Below are 23,795 nucleotides of genomic sequence, written 5' to 3'. Positions count from 1 at the left end.
TTTCCTGCTCCAGTTCAATGACAGGCTAACCATAATTTTAAATGAGTAAACCATTCCACTTCAAGCACATTCATTTAATAAAGATTTTTTTTTTTTCCTTTAAGCACCTAGTATGTACTGGTGATGCAACGGGAGGAAATAAATACAGGCCTGGGCTTGACTGCCTGGGACTTACAGCCCAGTGGGGAAGACAGACATTAAACATGTGAAGGGAAACCCAACGTATAATTAAATATTGTGATAACTGCTCTGAAGCTTTGCCAAGCGAGAATAACAGGGGGCCTGGTTTAGATTCAAGATGCTCCGGGAGGGCCTCTGGGAAGAGTTGATATTTAAGCTGCAATTTGAGGGATAAGAAGAAAACTAGGAGGGCCGGCCCCGTGGCTTGGCAGTTAAGTGCGCGCGCTCCACTGCTGGCGGCCTGGGTTCGGATCCCGGGAGTGCACTGGCGCACTGCTTGTCCAGCTATGCTGAGGCCGCGTCCCACATACAGCAACTAGAAGGATGTGCAGCTATGACATATAACTATCTACTGGGGCTTTGGGGGAAAAAATAAATAAATAAAATTATTAAAAAAAAAAGAAGAAGAAAACTAGGAGAACAACTATCAGGAAAAGCATTTCAAGGACAGGGAAGAGCACATACAAAGGCCCTGAGGTAGTAAAAGAGCTTGGCTTATTTGAGAAAATGAAATACAGGCTGGTATGCAGTGAGCGAGGCTGGCAGGAGCTGCATCATGGGGCACTCTGTAGGGCAAGAGAAGGATTTTTGAATGTTAAGTTCAGGAGTATAGCAGTAGGTAACTGTTTTTTTTCCCCTCTGGCATCCACTGTCTCTTTTCTCACAAAGCACCTTATTTTCACTTGGAGCCCAGATGGCCCCCACTTTCAGGCCAGGAGATGTTTATGGGGCTCCGGCCCTTACCCAGGCCTAACTAAGCCCTTCAAAGCATCCTGTCTTCCCCTGGTCACAGCGATGGTAATACTTGCACACGTGACCTAAGTTGGCTCACAGTGAACTTCACAACTTTTGTAGAAGTTCCCACAGAAAAAAAAAAAGGGCTCCCTCCCTCTTTTTCCACTGGCCTTGAGCCTTATAATTTGAGGCTAGAGCTGTTGCAATGATCTTACAATTATCAGAGAACAACCAATTCAAGACTGGAACTGTGATAAATATATATTTGCTCTTTGTCCCCGGCTGCTGACACAGAGCTTCTAAAACCCGTGGAATTTCCTGAATGACGGGGGTGATAGGAACATCGCGTGTTATTCACAACAAGCCCCTTCAACCACACCTGAGTTTATGCTAATAAAGTGACTTTTGGCTGGGAGGTCCTTAGAGAGCTTCAGGATGTGGGACCCAGGCATGATTAAAGGGTTGGAACCGTCAGCCCCACCCCTCGACCTACAGGAGGGGAGAGGGGCTGGAGATTGAGTTAATTACCAATGGCTAACGTTGGATCATGCCTGCACAAGGAAATCTCCATGAAAACCCCTAAACAAGAGGTTTGGAGAGCTTCCATGTTGGTGAACACGTGGAGGTGGTGGGACGGTGACACGCCTGGAGAGGTCGTGTGCCTCTCCCCCCATATCTTGCCCTGTGCATCTCTTCCATCTGGCTGTTCCTGAGTTGCATCCTGTATAAAAAACCGGTAAATGTAAGTAAAGTGTCTTCCTGAGTTCTGTGAGCCATTCTAGCAAATTATCAAACCTGAGGAGGGGGTCACTGGAATCCTCAATTTATAGCCAGTTGGTCAGAAGTACAGGTGACAAGCTGGGACTTCTGACTGGTGTCTGAAGTGGGGGCAGTCCTGTGGGACTGAGCCCTTAACCTGTGGGGTCTGTGCCAACTCCGAGTAGTCAGTATCAGAATTGAATTGTAAGACACTCAGTTAGTGTCTGGAAAGTTGGAGAATTGGTTGGTATGAGGCAAAAATCCACACATTTGGTGGCAGAAGTGTTATGGGTAAAAACAGCTCAGAGGAACCAACGAGAGATCAAGGAGAAAAACTCAGCATTGGTAATAACACTATTCGAGCCCTGGATCAAGCTGCATTTAAAGCAGATTACCCCTGGACTTCAGCTATGTTAAGACAATAATTTCTCAATTTCCTTCAGCCAGTTTGGGTTGGGTTTTCTGTTACTTGTGACCCTGAGATCCTGGCCGCTAGAAACGGGAAACCACTAAAGGGTTTACACGTGGGGTATGACGTGACTTCCTTCTCCCTTTTTGGAGAAGGGAATGGAGGGGTCAAGAAGAGAAACAGTGAGCCAACAGGAGGCTACTGCAATAGTCCCACTGAGAGATGAGCTCATCAGAGCCCATTAACAAGACTGACTAACATCTACTGAGCAATGACCACGTGACAGGAACGGAGCTAAGTGCTTTCTGGTGTGAATTAATAACCCTAGTGCACAGGGAGTATTATCAGTGCTATATTTTTCTGTCACGGGTTGAATAATGTCCCCCTGCAAAATTCAGGTGGTGAAGTCTCAACCTTCAGTACCTCAGAATGTGACCTGATTTGGAGACAGGGTTGTCAAGATGTAATTAGTGAAGTCAGAATGAGGTTATACTGGAAGAGGGTGGGCCCCTAATCCAATATGATTGTTGCCCTTATAAGAAGGGGAAATTTGGCTATAGATACATGCACAGGGAGAATGCCATGTGAAGAGGAAGGCAGAGACTCGGGTGCTGCTCCAACAAGCCAAGGACCCCCACAGATCGCCAGCAAACCACAGAAGCCAGGAGTGAGGCTCGGAACAGATTCTTCCTCGGGGGCCTCAGAAGCAATCAGCCTCACTGACACCTTGATCTCACACTTCTAGCCTCTAGAACTGAGGGACAACACATTTCCGCTGTTTAAGCCACCCAATTTGCAGTACTTGGTTACAGCAGCCCCAGCACTAACAGTGTGAAGGGGAACCTGAGGCCCAGAGGGGTGCGGTCACCTGCACCACACTCCCCAGCAGCGGTGGAAGTGCTGGGTCTGTCTACCTTGGGAGGCCGCACTTCTAACCACTGTCCTGGTCCTCCAGCCTTGTGGGAACTGCTCCGCCCCCCAACCTGGGTCTAGAAAAGTCCTGAGCCCTCCACGTGCCCCTGTTCTCGACTGCATCTGCCTTCCCCTCCCCCAGTGCCTGGGCAGGTGTGGAGAACGAAAGAGAACAGATACACAGGTGCAGGCCTCTGGAGGTGGCACAGACGCGGGACAATCCTGGACGGTATTCTGAGCAGAAGAAAACACTAGAGGAGCGTGGAGGAGGATCAAAATCACCTCCCCACCCCAGATGGCTGGCACCATGAGATCCAGCCTCTCCCTCCCTCCCGCAGCAGACTGGAGAACAGAGCCGGCCCCAGATGGGTAATGCAGGGGGAGGTGGGCTTCTGGCAGGAGTTGTGCACAAGACACAGGAACGCTCCAGGATCCCAGATCAGGAGACCACAACCCACCATGACAAGCTGGTCAGATGACATTCCTCCAGCCCCCACGAACCAAGGCCCCGTCGCGCTCCACACGTGGAGGAAAGGGAGCTCTGTCCCAACCTGTCCTTGCCATCATGAGCAAGTCGCTGCAAAGCATCCCTCGCTGAGCCAGAGCAGGTGGCACATGTGACTGGCAGAGGCCCACGGCCACTGTGGTAAGCTGGGATGGGCAAAGCCTGCCAGCTCCCTGCAACGCTGGTTCCTCCTCCTGGGAACCTTTCTTCTAACAGATCAGTGTTTCTGGACCAGGGCTGCAGTGGGCAGCATCGAAATCCCAGTGGAACTGAAAACCAATTAGCACTTATTTCGGGAAGAACAGTGAGCCATGGATCACCCAGCAGGGGAATGGGGGACTGTGTCTAGACCAAATGGTACCAACAGAGGGTGGAGAGCTAGCCCAGCACACACCTGGGCCACAAGAGATCAGGTGTCAAGTCACAGCTTGCTGATTCCCACGTGCACATTTCCCCAAAGGGCGCCCCCGCAAGAGAAGGAAACTTGGCAGGTGCTTCTGAGGGGGCAGGAGGTGGCAGCATCCAGATGTACTGAAGGCATAGTCACAGACTGGGTCCCTAACACGAAACTTCAAGGGACGGGGCCTATTACAGAAGGACTGAAATGGCATTCAATGTCACCCAACACATCTGATGACATGACATCAGAAAACATTCCAACTACAATTAAGGATTCGGAAATGCAGGCACAGGGGATGGGGGAGGGAGAGAAGACAGCCTGCTGCTGTGTTCCTCAACTTTCCATGGCAAAAAGTTAGGGAGAAAATACGAATCTAAATGTTTAAAACATTTAAAAATATAAGAACTGACAAAATCATAATCACTGTGGGACACACACACACACAGACTTCTTTCAGGAGAGTAACAGATAAAGTTGGCCAAAAATAAGGCTAGAGAGAATTTGAATAACACAAACTAGCAACTTGGTTTTAAAGGTTTATATAAAACTCTCACCAGAAAACAGATGAGATTCAGTCTTTAAAAAATATCCATTGAATATTCACAAAAACTCATCCTATGTTAGGAAAAGAAAAAAAAATTATAAATTCCCCAAAAGAGAATTTTTCCTATCACAATACTCTGATTCTAATGCATTTAAACTAGAAACGAAGAACAATTTTGGAAAAGGATACAGAGAAATCTAACTCAGGGGTTCTCCACCTCAGCCACTTGTCATGACTACCTGGGAGTTTAACAGACCCTGATGCTCAGACCTCACCCCAGACAGTCTGACTTCACTGGACTGGGCATCTTCTTTTTCAAAGTCCCCCAAGTCTATCCGAGGATATTAAGAAATTACTATTAATTGTTTTAGCTGTGATAATGGTATTGTGATTATGTTTTTAAAATGAGACCTTCTCCTTCTGGAACTATATCCTGAAATATCTGTGGGTGAAAGGATACGATGTAGAATATTTGCTTCAAAATAATGGGTAGGGGGGCAGGCAAAGTCAGAATATAAAAGAGAGAAGACTGGTCAGGACTAGATAATATATGCTCTACTTCTATAGGTCTGCAATTGTTCATAATAAAGAATAGACTGTAAGGAACAAAAAACAATTTAAAACATTCCCCAATGGATCAGAACCGTGCAGCTGGGGTTACATATTTGAAATTTGTAAATACTTCTGGGTGTGTCTTAAGTTAAAGAGGAAATCAACAGTCAAAAGTGCCAACCAGGCCTCCGGAAAGGCGAAATGAGCTCAGAAAATTCTTTCTCCCAAAAATCAGCAATGAAACTGGACAAAACCGTGACACATGAGCATTTGAGGACTCTAGAAATCAACCAAGGCAGACAACAACCTGAGAAGCATTTGTTCCAGAAAAACTGTAAACTTCGTGTAAGAACAGTGGAAGCACGTGGCACTTAACTGAGGTTGTTCCCATTACACACTCGTCACATGCCTCCATCACATGCTCCTTCAGTGCTACAGCTCCACCAAAGCAGAGCAAGCCATGAAAACTTCGCTGCTGGAAGGGGCTGACTTGACCTGGAGTAGGGCAAGGAAAAACACCACGTCCCTGGGCCTTGTTGAAGCAGCAGCAGTCTCAGTGGCAAACAAATGGGAGAGACCAATGTCACGGCTAGCCTGTGGTTACAATCTGTTGCAGCAAGCCACAGACCCGCGGTCTAGCCAGAAATTCAACAGGAAGACCCAGAGAGTGAGACAGCCATCCTGGGCCTTGGTAAGCAGCCATGTATCCTTCCTGGTCTGGAAGAATGTATGTATACACAAGGCTGCAAGCAACCTCCGGAGAGACTAGAGAGAGGGCCCTGGCTACCCACACCTCCCTGGCTGAACATGAGGCCTTGAGACTGCAAAGGAGACACCAGACGGCCAGGCAGAAAGCAATAGCTGGGGCAGATGCATAAACTGCTTGAACTTTGAAAATATTCCCCATCCCACACAAAGATCCACTGACAAAGGTAGAAGCCTCACTGGCTGCAGGAGCTTCAGCACAACCTCTGGTCAACCACCAGCTGATCACTACACCATGCTGAACCAAGGGCAACCCCAGTAACTTATGCTCGAAATTAAAACAAGAATTTTTTTAAAAGAAAACAGCAGAGACATCAGTCTCCGTCTCCACACCACAGGAGAGAAAGACTCCAAAGAATTAGCCCAGGAAAGTCATTAAACAAATAAAACAGCTTAAAAAGCAAAATAGTAACAACAATGGCCTGGAGGGAAGGATCAGAATCCAGAGTTGCTACAATACAAGATCTAAAATGTGCAGTGTTTTTTGTTTTTGTTTTGTTTTTTTGTGAGGAAGATTAGCCCTGAGCGAACATCCATGCCAATCCTCCTCTTTTTTGCTGAGGAAGACTGGCCTTGAGCTAACATCCGTGCCCATCTTCCTCTACTTTACATGGGATGCTGCCACAGCATGGCCTGACAAGCGGTGCGTTGGTACGCGCCCGGGATCCAAACCCAGGCCGCCAGTAGCAGAGCGCACGTACTTAACTGCTACGCCACGGGGCCGGCCCTCAAATGTGCAGTTTTTTTTTTTTTTTTTTAAAGATTTTATTTATTCATTTTTTTCCCCCCAAAGCCCCAGTAGATAGTTGTAACGTCATAGGTTCACATCCTTCTAGTTGCTGTACGTGGGACTCGGCCTCAGGTTGGTCGGAGAAGTGGTGCCTTGGGGCGTGCCCAGGATCCGAACCCGGGCCACCAGCATCAGAGCGCGCGCACTTAACCGCTAAGCCACGGAGCCGGCCCTCAAATGTGCAGTTTTTAAGGACAAAAAAAAAAAAAATGTGGGGGCTGGCCCCGTGGCTTGGCAGTTAAGTGCACACGCTCCGCTACTGGCGGCCCGGGTTTGGATCCTGGGCGCACACCGACACACCGCTTGTCCGGCCATGCTGAGGCCGTGTCCCACATACAGCAACTAGAAGGATATGCAACTATGACATACAACTATCTACTGGAGCTTTGGGGAGAAAAAGGGAAAAAAAGGAGGAGGATTGGCAATAGATGTTAACTCAGGGCCGATCTTCCTCAGCAAAAAGAGGAGGATTGGCATGTATGTTAGCTCAGGGCTGATCTTTCTCACAAAAAAAAGAAGAAAAAAAAAGTTAAAAAAAAGTGACAAACTAAGAAGTAGTCAAGTGTGACCCATACTCAGGAAAAGAAGCAGTTAACAGAAACTGTCTTCAAGAAGGCCCGGAAGTTGGACTTAGTAGACAAAGACCTCAAATTGCTACTATAAATATGTTCACAAACTAAGGGAAATCATGTTTAAAGAATTAAAGTAGAGATAATAAAGAAATAGAAATTTTTTAAAAAAAGAAATCCTGAAGTTGAAAATCATAATAACCGAAATGAAAAATTCACTAGAGGCACTCAACAGCAGATATGAAATGGCAGCAGATAGAACCAGTGAGCTTAAAGATGGATCAACAACTTTATCCAAACTTTACCCAAATCTGAAACAGAAAAAAAGAAGAAAAATAAACAGGTTGTCAGAGACATGTGGGATATCAACATGAGCATAATGAAGTCCAGAAGAGGAGGAGAGAGAAAAGCACAGGAAAAAAAAAAAAAAAACCTGAATAAGTAATGGTCAAAAACATCCCAGATTTGATGAAAAACATCAGTCTACACGTCCAAGAAGTCCACAGAGGATAAATAAAAAGAGATTCATACCTAGACACAACATGGTCGAATGCTGGAAAACAAAAACAGGGAGAAAACCTTTCAAGCAGGAAGAGGAAAGCTCACATGCACAGGAGGCATCAACGCAATCAAGAGCTCATTCCCCACCAAGGACAACGGAGGCCAACAGGCATCAGGATAACATATTCAAAATGCCACAAGAAAAACAAAACCTGTCCAACAAGAATACTCTATCCAGCAAAACTATCCTTCAAAAATCCAGGTGAGGGGCTGGCCTGGTGGTGCAAGTGGTTAAGTGTGCGCGCTACGCTGCGGCGGCCCGGGGTTCGCTGGTTCGGATCCCGGGCGCGCACCGACGCACTGCTTGGTAAGCCATGCTGTGGCGGCGTCCCATATAAAGTGGAGGAAGATGGGCACCGATGTTAGCCCAGGGCCGTCTTCCTCAGCAAAAAAAGAGGAGGATTGGCGGATGTTAGCTCAGGGCTGATCTCCTCACAAAAAAAAAAAAAAAAAAAAAAAAAAATCCAGGTGAAATAAAGACATTCCCAGATAAACAAAGACGGAGAGAATTCACTGCTTCCAGATTGGATTTGCAAGAAATACTATAGGAAGTCCTTTAGGCTGAACGGAAAAGATGCCATATGGCAGCTCCAACTGACAAGAAAAAATAACACCAGAAAAGGCAAATACATAGTAAATATAAAAGCCTACATGAATATATATTTTTCTTTTCTTCTCTCAACTGATTTAAAAGATGTAAGATTTCATAAGATCTCACAAAACAATTATAAAACTGTACCAAGGTGCTTGTAACATATAAAAATATACATGGCAATAACAACACAAAAGAGGGAGGAGGAAATGGAGCTATATTAGAGCCAAGTTTCTATATTTAACTGGAACTAAATTTTAGTATTAATCTGAAATAGATCATGATAAATTAAGATGCATGCTGTAATCCCTAGAGACCTACTAAGAAAATAACAAGAGAAAGAGTTTGTGGGTTTTTTCGATGGGAAATAGTTGCTCTGAGCTAACATCTGTTGCCAATCTTCCTCTCTCTTTTTTTCCCTCCCCAAAGCCCCAGTACATAGTTGTATATTCTAGCTGTAGGTCCTTCTAGTTCTTTTATGTGAATTGCAGCCACAGCATGGCTACTGACAGATGAGTGGTGTGGTTCTGCACCCGGGAACTGAACCCGGACAGCCAAAGCAGAGCGCGCTGAACTTTAACCACGAGGCCATCAGGGCTGGCTACAGAAAGAGTTTTTAAAAACCCAAGAAATTAAGATGAAACACTAGAAAATATGTACTTATCAGAAAAAAGGCAGTAAAGGAGGAATAGAGGGAAATGTTAACCCAAACATACCAATAAACACATCAAACGTGAATGGATAAAATTCATGTTTATAAAGTGGACAATTCAATGGTTTTAGTATATTCACAGAGTTGTGCAACCATCACCTCAACCTAAGCTTACAAAATTTTCATCACCCCAAAAATAAATTGATAAAAGCAGTCACTTCCCATCCCCCCCCACAGCATCCCCAGCCCTAGGCAAACACTAATCTACTTTCTGTCTATATAGAGACTCACTTACAGTGAACATTTCCTATCAACGGAATCATACAATATGTGGTCTTTTGTGTCTGGTTTCCTGCATTTATCATACTGTTCTCAAGGTTCATCCATGTTGTGGTATATATCAGTAATTCATTCCCTTCTATGGCAGAATTACACATTACTGTGTGTATATACTGAATTTTGTTTATCCTATCATCAGTTAATGGACATCTGAGTTTCCACTTTTTGGCTATTATGAATAACGCTACTATGAACATTTGTGTACTAGCTATTGTGTGGACATATGTTTGTGTTTCTCTTACGTATATACCTAGAAGTGGAATTGTTGGGTCATAATGGTAACTCTGTGTAACTTTCGAGGAACTGTCAAACTGTTTTCCAAAGTGGCTACACCATTTTACAATCCCACCAGCCACATGTGAGGGTTCCAATTTCCCTACATCCCTGACAACACCTGTTAGGTCCACTTTTTTAGTTACAGCCATCCTATTTAAGTGCAATCTCCTAGTAGTTTTTTTTTTTTTTTAATTCCTTTGCTGTTTTTATTTATTTATTTATTTATTTTCCCCAAAGCCCCCGTAGATAGTTGTATGTCATAGCTGCACATCCTTCTAGTTGCTGTATGTGGGATGCGGCCTCAGCATGGCCAGAGAAGCGGTGCGTCGGTGCACGCCCGGGATCCGAACCCGGGCCGCCAGCAGCGGAGCACGCGCACTTAACCGCTAAGCCACGGGGCCAGCCCCTCTCCTTGTAGTTTTGATTAGAATTACCCTAATGACTAGAAATGACTGAGCATCTTTTCATGTGCTTATAGACTATTCGTATATCTTTAGGGGAGAAATTATCCATTCAAACTCTTTGCCCATTTTTAAATTGAGTTATTTATTTTTATATTGTCAAGTTGTAAGAGTTCTTTGTGAATTCTAGACACAAGTCTCTTACGAGACATATGATTTGTAAATATCTTCTCTCATTCTACGGGTTGTCTTTTTACATTCTTGATGCTATCCTTTGAATCACAAAAAATTTTTATTTTGATGAAGCCCAATCTCTTTTTTTTCTTTTGTTGCTTATACTTTTGATGTCATATCTAAGAAACCACAACCTAACCCAGGATCACAAAGACATACTCCTATGTTTTCTTCTAAGAGTTTCATAGTTTTAGCTCTTACATTTAGGTCTATCATCTACTTTGAGGTAATTTTTGTATATGGTGTGAGGTAAGGATCCAACTTCATTATTTTGCATGTAGATATCCATTTGTCCTACCTATAGTATTTTTGTAATTTCTTGTGAGACTTAAATTATTTCAAAATAAAATGTAAAAGACATTTTTTAAATAATTGAAATGATACAAAGAATGTTATCCCATTACAATGAAATTAAATTAAAAATCAACAACAGAAAGAAATTTGGTAACTCATAAATATTTGGATTAAACAAGATATTTTTAAATAACTCATGAGTCGAAGAAGAAATCACACAGGAAATTAGAAAATACTGTGAAGTGAATGAAGCAAAAACACAACATTTATGGGATGCAGTTAAAGCAGTATTTAGAAGAAAATTTACAGTTTTAATTGCCTATATGAGAAAAGAAGAAAGATTTCAAATCAATAACTTAAGCTTTCACCTGAAGAAACTAGAAATAGAAAAGTAAACTAAATGCAAAACAAGCAGAAAGAAAAAATATTAAAGGACAGAGCAGAGCTCAATGAAATTGACAGTATGGAAGTTCCCTGAAAAATTAAAAATAGAACTACCTTACCATCCAGCAATTCCACTTCTGGGTATCTATCCAAAGAACACAAAAATACGAACTCAAAAAGATATATGCACCCCCATGTTCACCGCAGCATTATTTACACTAGGTAAGATATGGAAACAATCTAAGCGTCAATCAACGGATGAATGGATAAAGAAAATATGGTGTGTGTGTATATATATAGAATGGAATATTATTGAGCCACAAAAAAGAATGAAATCTTGCCATTTGCGACAAAATGGATGGACCTCAAGGGCACTATGCTAAGTGAAGTAAGTCAGACAGAGAAAGACTAATACCATATGATCTCACTTATATGTGGAATCTAAAAAACCAACCAAAGTCACACATACAGAAAACAAGCCAGTGGTTGCCAGAGGTAGGGGGTGGGAGATGGGTGAAATGGGTGAAGGTGGTCAAAAGGTACAAACTTCCAGTTATAAAATAAATAAGTCATGGGGATGTAATGTACAGCATGGTGACTATAGTTAACAATGCTGTATTGCATTTTTGAAAGTTGCTAAGAGAGTAAATGTTACAAGATCTCGTCAGAAGAAAAAAATCTGTAATTATGTACGGTGACAAATGTTAACTGGACTTATGGTGGTGATTATTTTGCAATATGTACAAATATCAAATCAGTATGTTGCACACCTGAAACTAATATAATGTTCTATGTCAATTATACCTCAATTTAAAAAAAGAAATCAATGAAATGGAAAACCGACAATACAGAAAAGTCTATTAAACTAAGACTGTTGATTTTTGTTGAAAAGATCAACAAAATCCTTTAGCCAGACTAACCAAAAAGAAAAGAGAGAGAGAGAAAAGACAGAAATTATAAGGAATGAAAAAATATCCCACCTTACAGAAATTAAAAGCAGTGTAAGGGAATACTATGAACAACTTTCATGCCAACAAAATGGTCAACTTAGATGAAGTGGACAAATTCCTAGACGGACACAAACGAACAAAACTGACTCAAAAAGAAAAAAGAATCTGAATAGATCTAATAAGACAATGAACTAGTAATTTAAAATCTTCCCACAAAAAAAAAGCCCAGCCCCAGATGGCTTCACTGGTGAATTCTATGAAAGCCTTACAGAAGAAATAATGCCAATTCTTCACAAATCTTTAAAAAAATATACAGGCAAGGGGCCGGCCCGGTGGCATAGTGGTTAAGTTTGCATGCTCCACTTCAGCGGCCAGAGGTTCGCAGGTTCAGATCCTGGGCACAAATCGACGCACCGCTTGTCAAGCCATGCCGTGGTGGCGTCCCATATAAAGTAGAGGAAGATGGGCACGGATGTTAGTCCAAGGCCAATCTTTCTCAGCAAAAACAGGAGGATTGGCAACAGATGTTAGCTCAGGGCTAATCTTCCTCACACACAATCTAGATATATATAGGAGGCAAGGATACTTTGCAACTCATGCTATGAAGCCAGTATTACCCTGATATCATAGCCAGATAAAGACATCAGAAAAAACAAACCAACTATATGTCATCATCACTCACGAACGTACACACAAAAATCCTCAACAAATATTAGCAACTGAATCCAGCAACACGACCAACAGGGATTTATCCCAGAATGCAAGGTTGGTTTAACATCTGTAAATCAATAATATATCATATTAATAGAATAACAAATGAAAAGTACATGATAATCTCAACTCACACAGCAAAAGCATTTGACAAAATCCAATACCCATTCATTGAAAAAAAACCAACCAAACAAAAACCTCTCAACAAACTAAGAGTAGAAGGAAACTTACTCAACTGGATAAAGGGCACCTACAAAAAAAACCTACGTCTAACATCATACTTAACGGAGAAGAACTAAACACTTTCCCTCTAAGACTGGGCACAAGGCAAGGGTGTCCACTGTCACCATTTCTATTCCGCACTGTACTACAGGCTCTCATGAATTCAGTAAGGGGAAAAAACTTTTAAAATTAAACGCAGTCAGATTGGAAAGGAAAAAATATAACTGTCTCTATTTGTAGATAATATGATCTTGTATATAGAAAACCTTAAGGAACACATACACATGCATACACACACACACACACACACACACACACACACACTACTAGAACTATAAATGAATTCTGCAAGGTCACAGGATACAAACATTGATATAAAAGGGTCATAGGATATAAACATTGATATAAAAATTAATCATATTTCTATATACTGACAATGACAATCAAAAAATGAAATTAAGAAAACAATTCCATTCATGATAGCATCAAAAAGAATAAAATACATAGGAATAAACTTAACAAAAAAGTGTAAAGACTTGTGCACTGAAAAGTACAAAACAAACCTGATGAGAGAAATGAAAGAAAATCTAAATAAATGGAGCAGCATTCCATGTTCATAGACTGGAAGACTATTGTAAATACAGCAATTCTCATCCAACTGATGTATAGATTCAACATAACTCTATCAAATCCTAGTAGGCTTTTGTGCAGAAATTGACAAGATGATCCTAAAACTCACAAGCAAATGCAAAGGACCCATCATAGCCAAAATAATTTTGAAAAGGAACAAAGTAAGGATTTATGCTTCCCAACTTCTCAACTAACTATAAAACAATAGTTATAATAATTAAGATAGTGTGGTATTGGCAATAGGATAGACATTTAGATCAAAGGATCAGAAGTGAGTCCAGAAATACATCCTTACATGAACAGTCAACTGATTTTTAACAAAAGTTCTAACACCATTCAATGTGGTAATATGGTGTTTTTTCAACAAATAGTGCTGGGACAATTGTATAGTCACACGCAAAAAGATAAATTTAGACCCTCACCTCACATAATGCACAAAAATGATGTTAAAATGGATTACAGACCTAAAGGTAACAGCTAAAAGTATCAAACTTTTAACAAAAAACATGAGAAAAATCTTTGTAATGCTGGATTAGGTAAAGAGTTCTTAGACATGACACCAAAAGCAGGTTTCATAAAAGAACAAATTGATAAAGTAGATTTCACCAAAATTAAAAACTTGTGCACCTCAAAAGACATCGTTAAGAAAATGAGAGGAAGGCAGGACGGAGGCAGAAAAAAAAAAAGAAAATGAAAAGACAAGTCACAGACTGGGAGAAAATATCTGCAAATTATAATATCTAATGAGTGACTGTTATCCAGAACATATAAAAAATTCTTACAACTCAATAAGAAGATTAAGAAATGAGCAAAAGAGTCAAAGAGACATTTTACCAAACAAGATATACATACGGCCAATAAGCACATAAAAATATGATCAACATCATTAGTCATGAGAAATGTGAATCAAAACCACAATGAGATACCACTGCACATCCACTAGGATGGCTATAATAACAAGCATTGGTGAGAATATGGAAAAACTAGAATCCTCAATACATTGCTAGTGGGAATGTAAAATAGTGTGGTCACTTTGGAAAACAATTTGGCAGTTTCTTAAAAAGATAAACACGGAGTTCACAAATGACCAGCAATTCCACCCCTAAGTAGAAATGAAAACATATGTACACACAAAGACTTGTACACGAATATTCATAACAGCATTACTCATAATAGCCCAACACTGGAAACAATCCAAATAGTCATCAACTGAGGAACAGACACACAAAATGCAGTATACCCATACAACAGATTATTATTCAGCCATAAAAAGGAATGAACTACTGATACATGATACAACATGGAGAACCTCAAAAATATTATGCTTGGGGGCCGGCCCCGTGGCTTAGTGGTTAAGTGCGCGCGCTCCACTGCTGGCGGCCCGGGTTCGGATCCCGGGCGCACACCGACGCACCGCTTCTCTGGCCATGCCGAGGCCGCATCCCACATACAGCAACTAGAAGGATGTGCAGCTATGACATACAACAATCTGCTGGGGCTTTGGGGGGAAAAATAAATAAATAAATAAAATCTTAAAAAAAAAAAATATTATGCTAAGGGACAGAAGCCAGGTGCAAAAAGTTATACCTCAATAAAGGTGTTTAAAAATCGCTAATTATTTGGAAATAAATGACTCATAAGAAATGACATCAAACCCTGTCGGGTATGAGGGGAGTGAATGGGGTGTAGGGGGAAAGAAGCAGGAGAGACGTGGCTACGTAAATGGGGTGTAGGGGGAAAGAAGCAGGAGAGACGTGGCTACGTAATTTTAAGTTTAAGTTTACTCTATGTAGGGTATTTCAGGGCCAGCTAATGAAACAATGTTGGTGACAATAACAGTAACAACCCACTACTGATTACGTACAACACAGGCTCTGGCCTGATCCCTCCCACGCAGGAACATCAAATCCCCATGTCCCCAGGAGCTCACTACTATAACCACTCTTTAATAACGGGGTTAGCAAAGAGCGGAACAGACACTGGAACCCAGGCCAGCACCTCAGTCACCGAGCTCATCCTCCAGCCCCCACTGCAATTTGCAGGACGAAAGGAATAACCATCTATTCTTCTCTCATCGTCGTCAACCGTAACAAAATAGCACTTACGTTTCCTCCCTTCACTGTGACACAGTGCTAACTGCTTCACACAATTTATCTTATTTAAACCTCACAGCAATTGCATTAGTTCTGATTCATCTTGCAAGAACAGAGTAGAACCTCACCTCCCCACCACTCTGAAGTTAACTCTGGCCATAAGATCTGCCCTGGCCAATGAAATGTGAGCAGAAGCAATGCGGGTCAGTTCCACGTGGGATCATCTGAGAGCTGATACACAATTCCCCATCCTCTCCTTATCGCATGAATGAACCTGTTCCAGGTGGTGGAACCTGGGCCCCTGAAGCAGGATGATGTAGAGCAGAGACCACCACCAATCTATGAAGAATATGGGGTATTAACGAGAAATAAATCTGGAGTCTTTTAAGGCCACTGAGATATTAGGGTTATTTGTTACAGCAGCATAACCTGGCCTATCCTTACAGACTCAGTACCCTTTGAGTTAATCCTCTCCTTACTAGGAAATTAACTGAGGCTCAGATACGTTAAATGATGTGTTCAAGAACATACTGTTGAAAGGTGGCAGAAGTGGGATTAGAATTTAGGTCTGTCTAATTCCAGGGCTATTAAATGCTGTCAATTCAATCACTACCCTGAGCTTCCTCCTAATTCACTCAACATTTTCTGAATGGCTCTTTTATGAGCCACTGTTAGTTTGGGGCACTGTTGGTTTAGGGGAAGAGAGGTGTTACAGAGTTTCACAAACACCCCACCAGTAATAACAACAACTAACATTTATTGAGGGCTTATGGGCCAGGTGCCACTGCAAAGAATGTCATCCAGGTTAACATTTTTCCCCAGTAAAATGCCTCTTTGGTTTTTAATACCCAAACTTCATGGAGTGTATATAGTTCTTGATGCATTTTCACCTTATTTTTATATGGGAAAAATTTATGCTCTCAAAACTCATTACAACATTTTTAACGAAATGACGAGCAGGAAAAGTCTCAAGGTTCCATTGTAAATACAATTAGTAGATGGTGAGAAGCATGTGCGGACATGAAACGGCTGACCAAGGTGAACAGAGGTGATGCGAGTTCAGAAGTTGTTGACTGGAGGGGAATCGTGGTGTTCAGGCATACGCCGCAGCTGTTTTTTAGCCACCATATTAATTGTTTGGTGATCAGGAAGTGATGTTTTGAGCATTTTACATCCGAACATTATAGTCTGTTGCTTACCTCTAGGAGATGAGCCAGTCTAAGCCAGTTGGGTCAAGGGGACAGGAGAAGAGACCTGCTGGGGCTTCTGGAGACAGGTGCCCGGCTTCCTGCTCCTCAAGACACTGTCCTGTCTGGCCAGGATACCCAGGGCTGCTGGAGTGCTCTCAGGACCAGGCTAGGGCTGCACACAGGAGGAGAAGCCTGCAGAGCCAGGAGGTGAAGATAACTGAGTCTGCAATAATGGCGGTGGTGAACCAGTCAACCATCGCCGTAACCCACCTTACGGCTGGACTTGCTGCTCTGGGAGAGAAGAAACAGCCAGATTCCTTAAGTTAATAGTCTTCAGGCTTGGATGTGCTTATGTGCCCCCAAGGGTTTATGGAGACTTTCAGTGCATCCAAGAGCACAAATGTTTTTAAGGGAAGCAATGTTCAGATCCTCAACTGCCCAAGTTCCCCTACCCAAAACTGAGCTGCCTGCGAACCAGCCCACCTTCTCAGTTGCCCATCCCCCACTGTTCAACGCCCACCTCTTCCCAAGGAGCACTGCCCAGGGGGTGTGTGAACCTCTACGGCTCCAAACAATAGAAAACATCAAAATACTGGTTTCAGGGAAGTAGTCTTTAATGAATAATAAAGCCCCTTAAGCCCCCAGACTTGTCTGTCCCTCCCTGACTTACACATCTTTCTGTTAAATATGAAACTTGGCTTTAAAACAGGATATTTGGCCCATGCTGGGATCCCCTAAATTCAGAACAGTCAAAGCAGGATAGTCAGTGGCCCTGATTCATTTAAATGGAATGTTTTGCAGGACCACCAAATTTCTTGAAATCTATCAGAAAAAATTCCCAGGGAAAAATTTATGTAACTTCTTTCAGATGCTGTGTGCTTTATTCCACAGGGTAGTGAAAATCTGTTTTATCTAACCATATCATAATATTTATTTCAATTACAGTCAATCTTCATCTTATCTCATCTCACAAAATATGTACTATTTTCTTTCTCCCACAAATAAGAAAAATTTAACATTACCACAAAGTGATTTTAGATATTAGCTTTATAATGTACAAGGAGGTACAGCTTATGAAAATTCTTTTGAGAGGAGACAAACAAAAATATGTAAAGATGATCAGTTTAAATGTGAATAATCCTGGGCAACCCACGCCCTAATTCCTGGTAGCTGAGCTACAGGAACTCCGCATGGGGTCCAAATCCTGGGGAAAAAAGACTTTAGACAATGACTAAAGTCACACGTGCCTGGGGTTGGAGCCAACAGGGCACTCGGTCAGGCTCCACACCCCCTGCCAGCTCTCAGGGGCCTCACAAGCAAAGCTGCTACAAGACAGTACTTGAAAAGGGATTTTCTAGCCCGATGGGTCACCTCAAAAGATTCCCTTTCACTCAAGTAAAAGGTCTGTGGCCCTTCCTTCACCTCCAAGTAAGTATGGATACACACACACACACACACACACACACACACACACACACACACGAGGGAAGCATTTATCATAAACGACCTCAGACTAAGTCAGGGACTAATCACCCTCATGAATATTTTCCACTACTACCAAAGTTCTTCAAGAGCATCATTCTGAATCTGAGGCCATATTTCAGCAGGCACTATATCCAGCTCTTTCCCAAGTTACTGGAGGGGTTACACTCTGATTAAACCATTACACTCATAAAACTCACATATCTAACCAAATTTCTCCTAAAACATGATGTGGTGTGCAAAGGCAAATGATGTTCCAGAGAAGAGCTAGATTCAAACTCCACTTTCATTCACTTGAGAGAGACCAAGGCCGTAGGCTGGGCATGACCCCTGCACTTGATCACAGTGCTTCTCCAACTCTGAGGTGCGCCCAGTCACCCAGCATGCGGCTCAAAACCCAGACACCCAGGCCCCAAATCAGAATCTCCAGAGTTTGGAGCAGAGCCGCTGTTTTTTTAACAAGTTCCCCAGGTAAGTCTGTTGCTCACTTCAGTCTGAGAACCGCCACTCAGAAAAGTCTAGCAAAGTGTTTCTCAAACATCTGATTCATACACATCATTTGTGGAGAATTTTTTTTTTTTTTTGTGAGGAAGATCAGCCCTGAGCTAACATCCGTGCTAATCCTCCTCTTTTTGCTGAGGAAGACCGGCTCTGAGCTAACATCTATTGCCAATCCTCCTCCTTTTATTTCCCCAAAGCCGCAGTAGATAGTTGTATGTCATAGTTGCACATCTTTCTAGTTGCTGTATGTGGGACACAGCCTCAGCATGGCCGCAGAAGTGGTGCGTCGGTGGACGCCCGGGATCCGAACCCCAGCCACCAGTAGTGGAGTGCGAGCAATTAACCGCTAAGCCACAGGGCCGGCCCTTGTGGAGAATTTTTAAGATACAAAGTCTAGGGCCCACTAAAATTACTATATTACTTATAGGACTCTTTTGGTTGCAAACGGCAGAGACCCAACTCAAACTGGCTCAAGAATTTAAAAAAGCAATTTTTCGGCTCACGTTACTAAAAAGTTTAGGGATTATTCCCACTTCCAGTTACCCAAAGAATTTTTCAGGAACCTACCATTTCCATCTCCTTTCTATCTGACCCTTTGGGCAAAGATGGCCCCCAGCAGCACCTCAGCAGCAAGCAAGCAACTCTTTCCCAGAAGCTCCAGCCGAAGACGGGGATTAATTCTGAGGGAACTGATACGACTCATGAGCCTCCCCGAGCCAAGCACTGTGGCAGGAGGGCAGAACCACGTGAACGGCCCAGGCCTGCTCCTGAGGCGGCTCCACATCCAAACCACAGGACCAGCATGCTCCACGAAGGGGACTTTTTTTAAAGTTGTTCTTTTCCTCCTGTTTCTAAAAGTTCATTCTAGAAAATGTGAAAAACACATAAAAGTATAAAGAAGAAAATGGAAGTAATCAACGAACTAAATCATCCTATGAACTAAAGTTTTTAGAATTTTTAAATTCAAAATTGTGCATATGAGCATTGATTTTTTTGTGTGTGAGGAGATCAGCCCTGAGCTAACATCTGCCAATCCTCCTCTTTTTTTGCTGAGGAAGACTGGCCCTGAGCTAACATCCATGCCCATCTTCCTCCACTTTATACGGGATGCCGCCACAGCATGGCTTGCCAAGCAGCGTGTCGGTACGCACCTGGGATCCGAACTGGCGAACCCCGGGCCACTGCAGCAGAGTGCACACACTTAACTGACTGCACCACAGGGCCGGCCCCGAGCACTGGTTTCTTGAACAGAAACCTATTCTGTACAACGAAGTGTCTCATTATGGCTGAGTCTTCATGACAATACCCCCAAATTGAAAAAAGATAAATGTGTTAGTCATTTTTATCATTATTTGGCCAATACTGGTTTGAATCCCCCTTTCCACAAATTTGTTCTTGTTTTTAGTACCTACAGAAGTCAGCGGGTGTTTCCTAAGAACAATGATATTCTCTCAATCATCATACAATTATTGACATCTGAAAGTGACAGTGATACAATCCTGCTACCTAATGTACAGTTATCTATTGTATAACTTACAAGACAACTTATAACTTATAAGATACTGTTATCTCATTCCACTCAAGGGCAGGGCTCTCGGCTGTCTGATTCACTGCCACATGCCCAGTGCCTGGAGTAAGCAGTGTGGCACATACAGTGGGGCTCAGTAAATGAGTGGACTGGATGGTGAAAGCACAGTTCCTAGAAGGAAAATCCCAAAAGAACAGTGAATGTTGCTGGGTGGCCAAACCAGCCAATGATCTGCTGCACCTGCCCAGACAGAAGCTCCAGGAGTGAGGCCAGAGAATCCCAGCTGTTTACAAGGTTCGCCAGGTGATGCCAATTCCCAGCCAGGTGTCAGAGTCACTGTCTGGGGAATGGGTATGACCAGACACAAATACAACATTCCCTGAGAAGTCGTCTTCCAGATCTGTCTTTCACAAGAGAAGAAGCCTGATGAAGGTGAACATGTCTGCGCTCCCACTCGGCGCTGCACCCCAGGGGCCTGGGAACAGACGGGTCAGACCTGGGTCCTGCTCTCGCAGAGGGTGAAGACGTGCTTGCAGGGAACCAGTGCTACACCACGCACAGAAGGGCCTTCACAAGTCTTTGTGAAGGAGGGGAGGCAGGTCCTAACATCACCCTCGCCATCAGCTCACACTCAGGGGCGGTGATCAGGGACCAGGGCTGCACGGAGCCCAGCACCTGGGATCTCTTCAATTTCCACAATCACCCCAAACCTCAGACAACACACACACATCCAATCAACAAGCCCTGTCAGCTTGTTATTCTCCCTACTGTGCTGAGGAAGAAACCAAGGCTCCAAGAGAAGTTACCTACTTGGTCAAAGTCACAGAGCTGGTTGGTAGTGGAGCTGGGGTCAATTCCGGGCTCTTATTCCCAAGTCCTAGCTTGAACTATGGAGCGCTCCTCAGCCTCAGGAAGGAAAAACAAGGATGATGATGACCAGTGCTTCCTATATACCAGACGCAGACTATTTAATGCTTTTAATGGCCCCTTGAGGTAGAAACCTGTATCATCCTCATTTTACAGGTGAGGAAACTGAGGCCCTAAGAGGTGAAGTGACAAACCCGAGGTCACACAGATAGCGAGTGGCTGAGCTTTCAATCCAGCCATCTGGCCCACGTTTAACCACAACGTGATGATGCTCCACATGTAAGAAGAAGAATGACGCCCTGGGCCAGGAGGGCAAAGAAGTGGGTGTGCCGGGCTTCCGAGAAGCCCTGTTTTATGAGATGTGTATATGTTGTGCTTACTAGATGAGAGGCAGCCATCTGACCAAAGCCGGGCCAATCAGACCCCCTGTCCTGGGATTGAGACAGGCAGTCAAGTCTTTGCTGGTGGCTGGGACCTGGAGACCATAAAGGAAGGAGCTATGGGACAGCCAGTGCCTGGAGAGACCCAGAGAGAGACAGAAGCAAAGAGGCAGTGGGGGGAAATGGAGAGAGAAAATTGTCTGGGCCCTGGGCCCACTGATCGTGACACCAGCAGACGATGCCTGTCCCAGGCTCCAGGAGGCAGCTCAGAATTCTTTTAGGGTCAGGTGGATCTGACATGGGTTTCTGTTATTTTTCAACCAGAAGAACCTGGGCTAAGAACTTCCCACCTGGCTCCCTCTCTGACCTCATCTCCCGCCCCTCCCTCCTTCCCCTCCTCACTGCCCTCTGGCCACACTGGCTCCTTGTACTTCTTAGAACTGCTCTGCAAGCTCCGGCCCCAGGGCTTCTGCATTTGCAGTGCTGTCTGGAATGATCTTTCTCAAATGTTTCCATGACTGGCTCCTTATCTTTCACGTCTTGTCCAGACGTCACCTCTTCAGAGATCTGCCCGGATCACCCTGGCTAAAACAGCAGCCTCTGTCACTAGAGCTCTCCTCTGATCTTCACAGCACACGTCACTACTTAACATCACATTATTTATCTGTTTGTTTCATGTGCACATCCCCTCTCGAATGTCGGCTCCAAGAGTGTGGGGATAGCGTCCATCCTGAGCCCTGCTGTGGCCCCAGCACTGTGTGCCGTGTCGTGGGTGTTCAGGAAATACCTGAGTGCTGCCATCTGCTCCCACACCCTCTAAGCACATCTTCTGGGACCTTCCTCTCTGCCCTCAGAAACAGCGAAAGGGGAAACAGAGAAACAATGACTAACACTTATCTGAGTGTTTCCTAGGTGCCAACCACAATTCTAAGCCCTTTACATGGATCATTTAATCCTCACCCAGGGCAAAAGCTTAAACCTAGGGTAAGAGCCGTTATTACCGCATGTCACAGGAGATGAAGCTGAGGCACAGAGAGGTTAAGTTACTCGCCCAAGCCCACACAGCCAGGCAGAGGCAAAGCTGAGACGTGAAGCCGGCAGTCTGACGTCAGGCCTCATGAGACCCGGGTGGGCAACCAGTTCCACAGGCCCAGCAGCCCGCTCTGAGGCCGCCCCCTCCATGTCTGGGTTCGCTGTGCAGGCTCCTTGCTGAGCTGCCGCAGCTCGGCTACTGGACTTGCTCTTTTCATATTAATCAAGGCCCCAGAATGTTGCTTGTGCTCAAGTTGTCACCCCTGATGCCAGCTTCTTCCCTGGTTTGGCCCAGCCACGGGGACAGATGAGTCCTTCACTGACATCGCCACAGAGTGGCCACTGTGGACTTCATAAGGGTACCCAGAAAAAGCCTAGTCCTTGCCTAACCAGGCCCCCATCGAGAGGGGTCCTGCAGGACAGAACATCTGGGGCACCCACACCTGTCTGTGACCTCCACTGGCATTTCACAGTGCCATGCAAGTCCTGGCAACAAGGCAGGGAATAGGCCTGAAACAGACAAGCAAGCATAGGAGCCATCAAAATAACTATCACTAGTGGCCAGAAGGAAGGACTGCCAAGAAACTGCAGGAAAAGCTGCAGAAAATATATTAGAAAGAAGAAGGCTGGTTACTGAACAAATCCACAATATTCCAAGTCAGACTCCGCCTCATCCACGGTGTGAGACATTAAGCAAGGAGGTCCCCTCCTCGTGCTGCAGTTTCTCTCTGGGAGTGGGGACGCTGCTTCACTCAGTTGCGGTAGGAGATTGAAAGAGAGACATTAAAACATTAGACCGGGCCTGGTTCATGCTAAGCCTTTCCAGTTAGTGGCAAAAGATGGATTAATCGATATTACCGGGACAACTGGTTAACTACTGGCAGGGGGTAGATGGAAGGTGGGTTTAACAACTTTATCCCACACCTAACGCCAAAGAAAATTCCAGATGTTGGATGTAAAAAATGAAGCCATAAAATAACCAGGAAGCAAATACAATATTTGTCTCATCTTAAATTCAAGGCCAGAGCATAAAAGCAAAAAAAAAAAAAAAAAAGCCTCAGTATGATGTTTCATAACATTAAAAAAATTAAAAGGTAAACTAGGAATATAAATTTACAACATAGGACAAAATGATTCGTACCTTCAATAATGTAAAGATCCCCTACAAATCAGTGAGAAATAAAAAATACCCCCTAGAAAACGAGAGAACTAACAAGGAAATAGAATGGTTCACAAACAGATCCCGGAAGACCAGTCAGCAGTACACACCCCAAGTCTTTAAACATATTTCTACACTTTGTAGCAGTAATTGCAACTTCAAGGCTTTGTCCTAGGAAAACTCTAAGAAGCAAACAA

At 43.7% G+C, this 23,795-nt stretch overlaps 1 protein-coding gene across 11 annotated transcripts in view; it reads right to left on the bottom strand.

Annotated features, from left to right (window-relative positions):
- The window catches only part of SIPA1L3 (signal induced proliferation associated 1 like 3), a 239,273-nt gene that overhangs the window by 188,691 nt on the left and 26,787 nt on the right, over nucleotides 1-23,795 (bottom strand). For 4 of the 11 annotated variants that reach the window (XM_058529162.1, XM_058529169.1, XM_058529164.1 and 1 more), the window contains exon 2: nucleotides 16,659-16,841. The exons of 6 other annotated variants lie outside the window; for them this stretch is intronic. The gene's annotated coding sequence lies outside the window, so the exon portion shown is untranslated. Of the gene's footprint in view, nucleotides 1-16,658; nucleotides 16,842-19,199; nucleotides 19,497-23,795 lie in introns of those variants that run through there. One more of the 11 variants, XM_058529163.1, reaches the window with a different exon arrangement.

This window comes from Diceros bicornis, chromosome 34 (genome assembly GCF_020826845.1).
Source record: "Diceros bicornis minor isolate mBicDic1 chromosome 34, mDicBic1.mat.cur, whole genome shotgun sequence".
Taxonomy (NCBI): Eukaryota; Metazoa; Chordata; class Mammalia; order Perissodactyla; family Rhinocerotidae; genus Diceros; species Diceros bicornis.
This window is presented reverse-complemented; position numbering and strand designations above follow the sequence as displayed.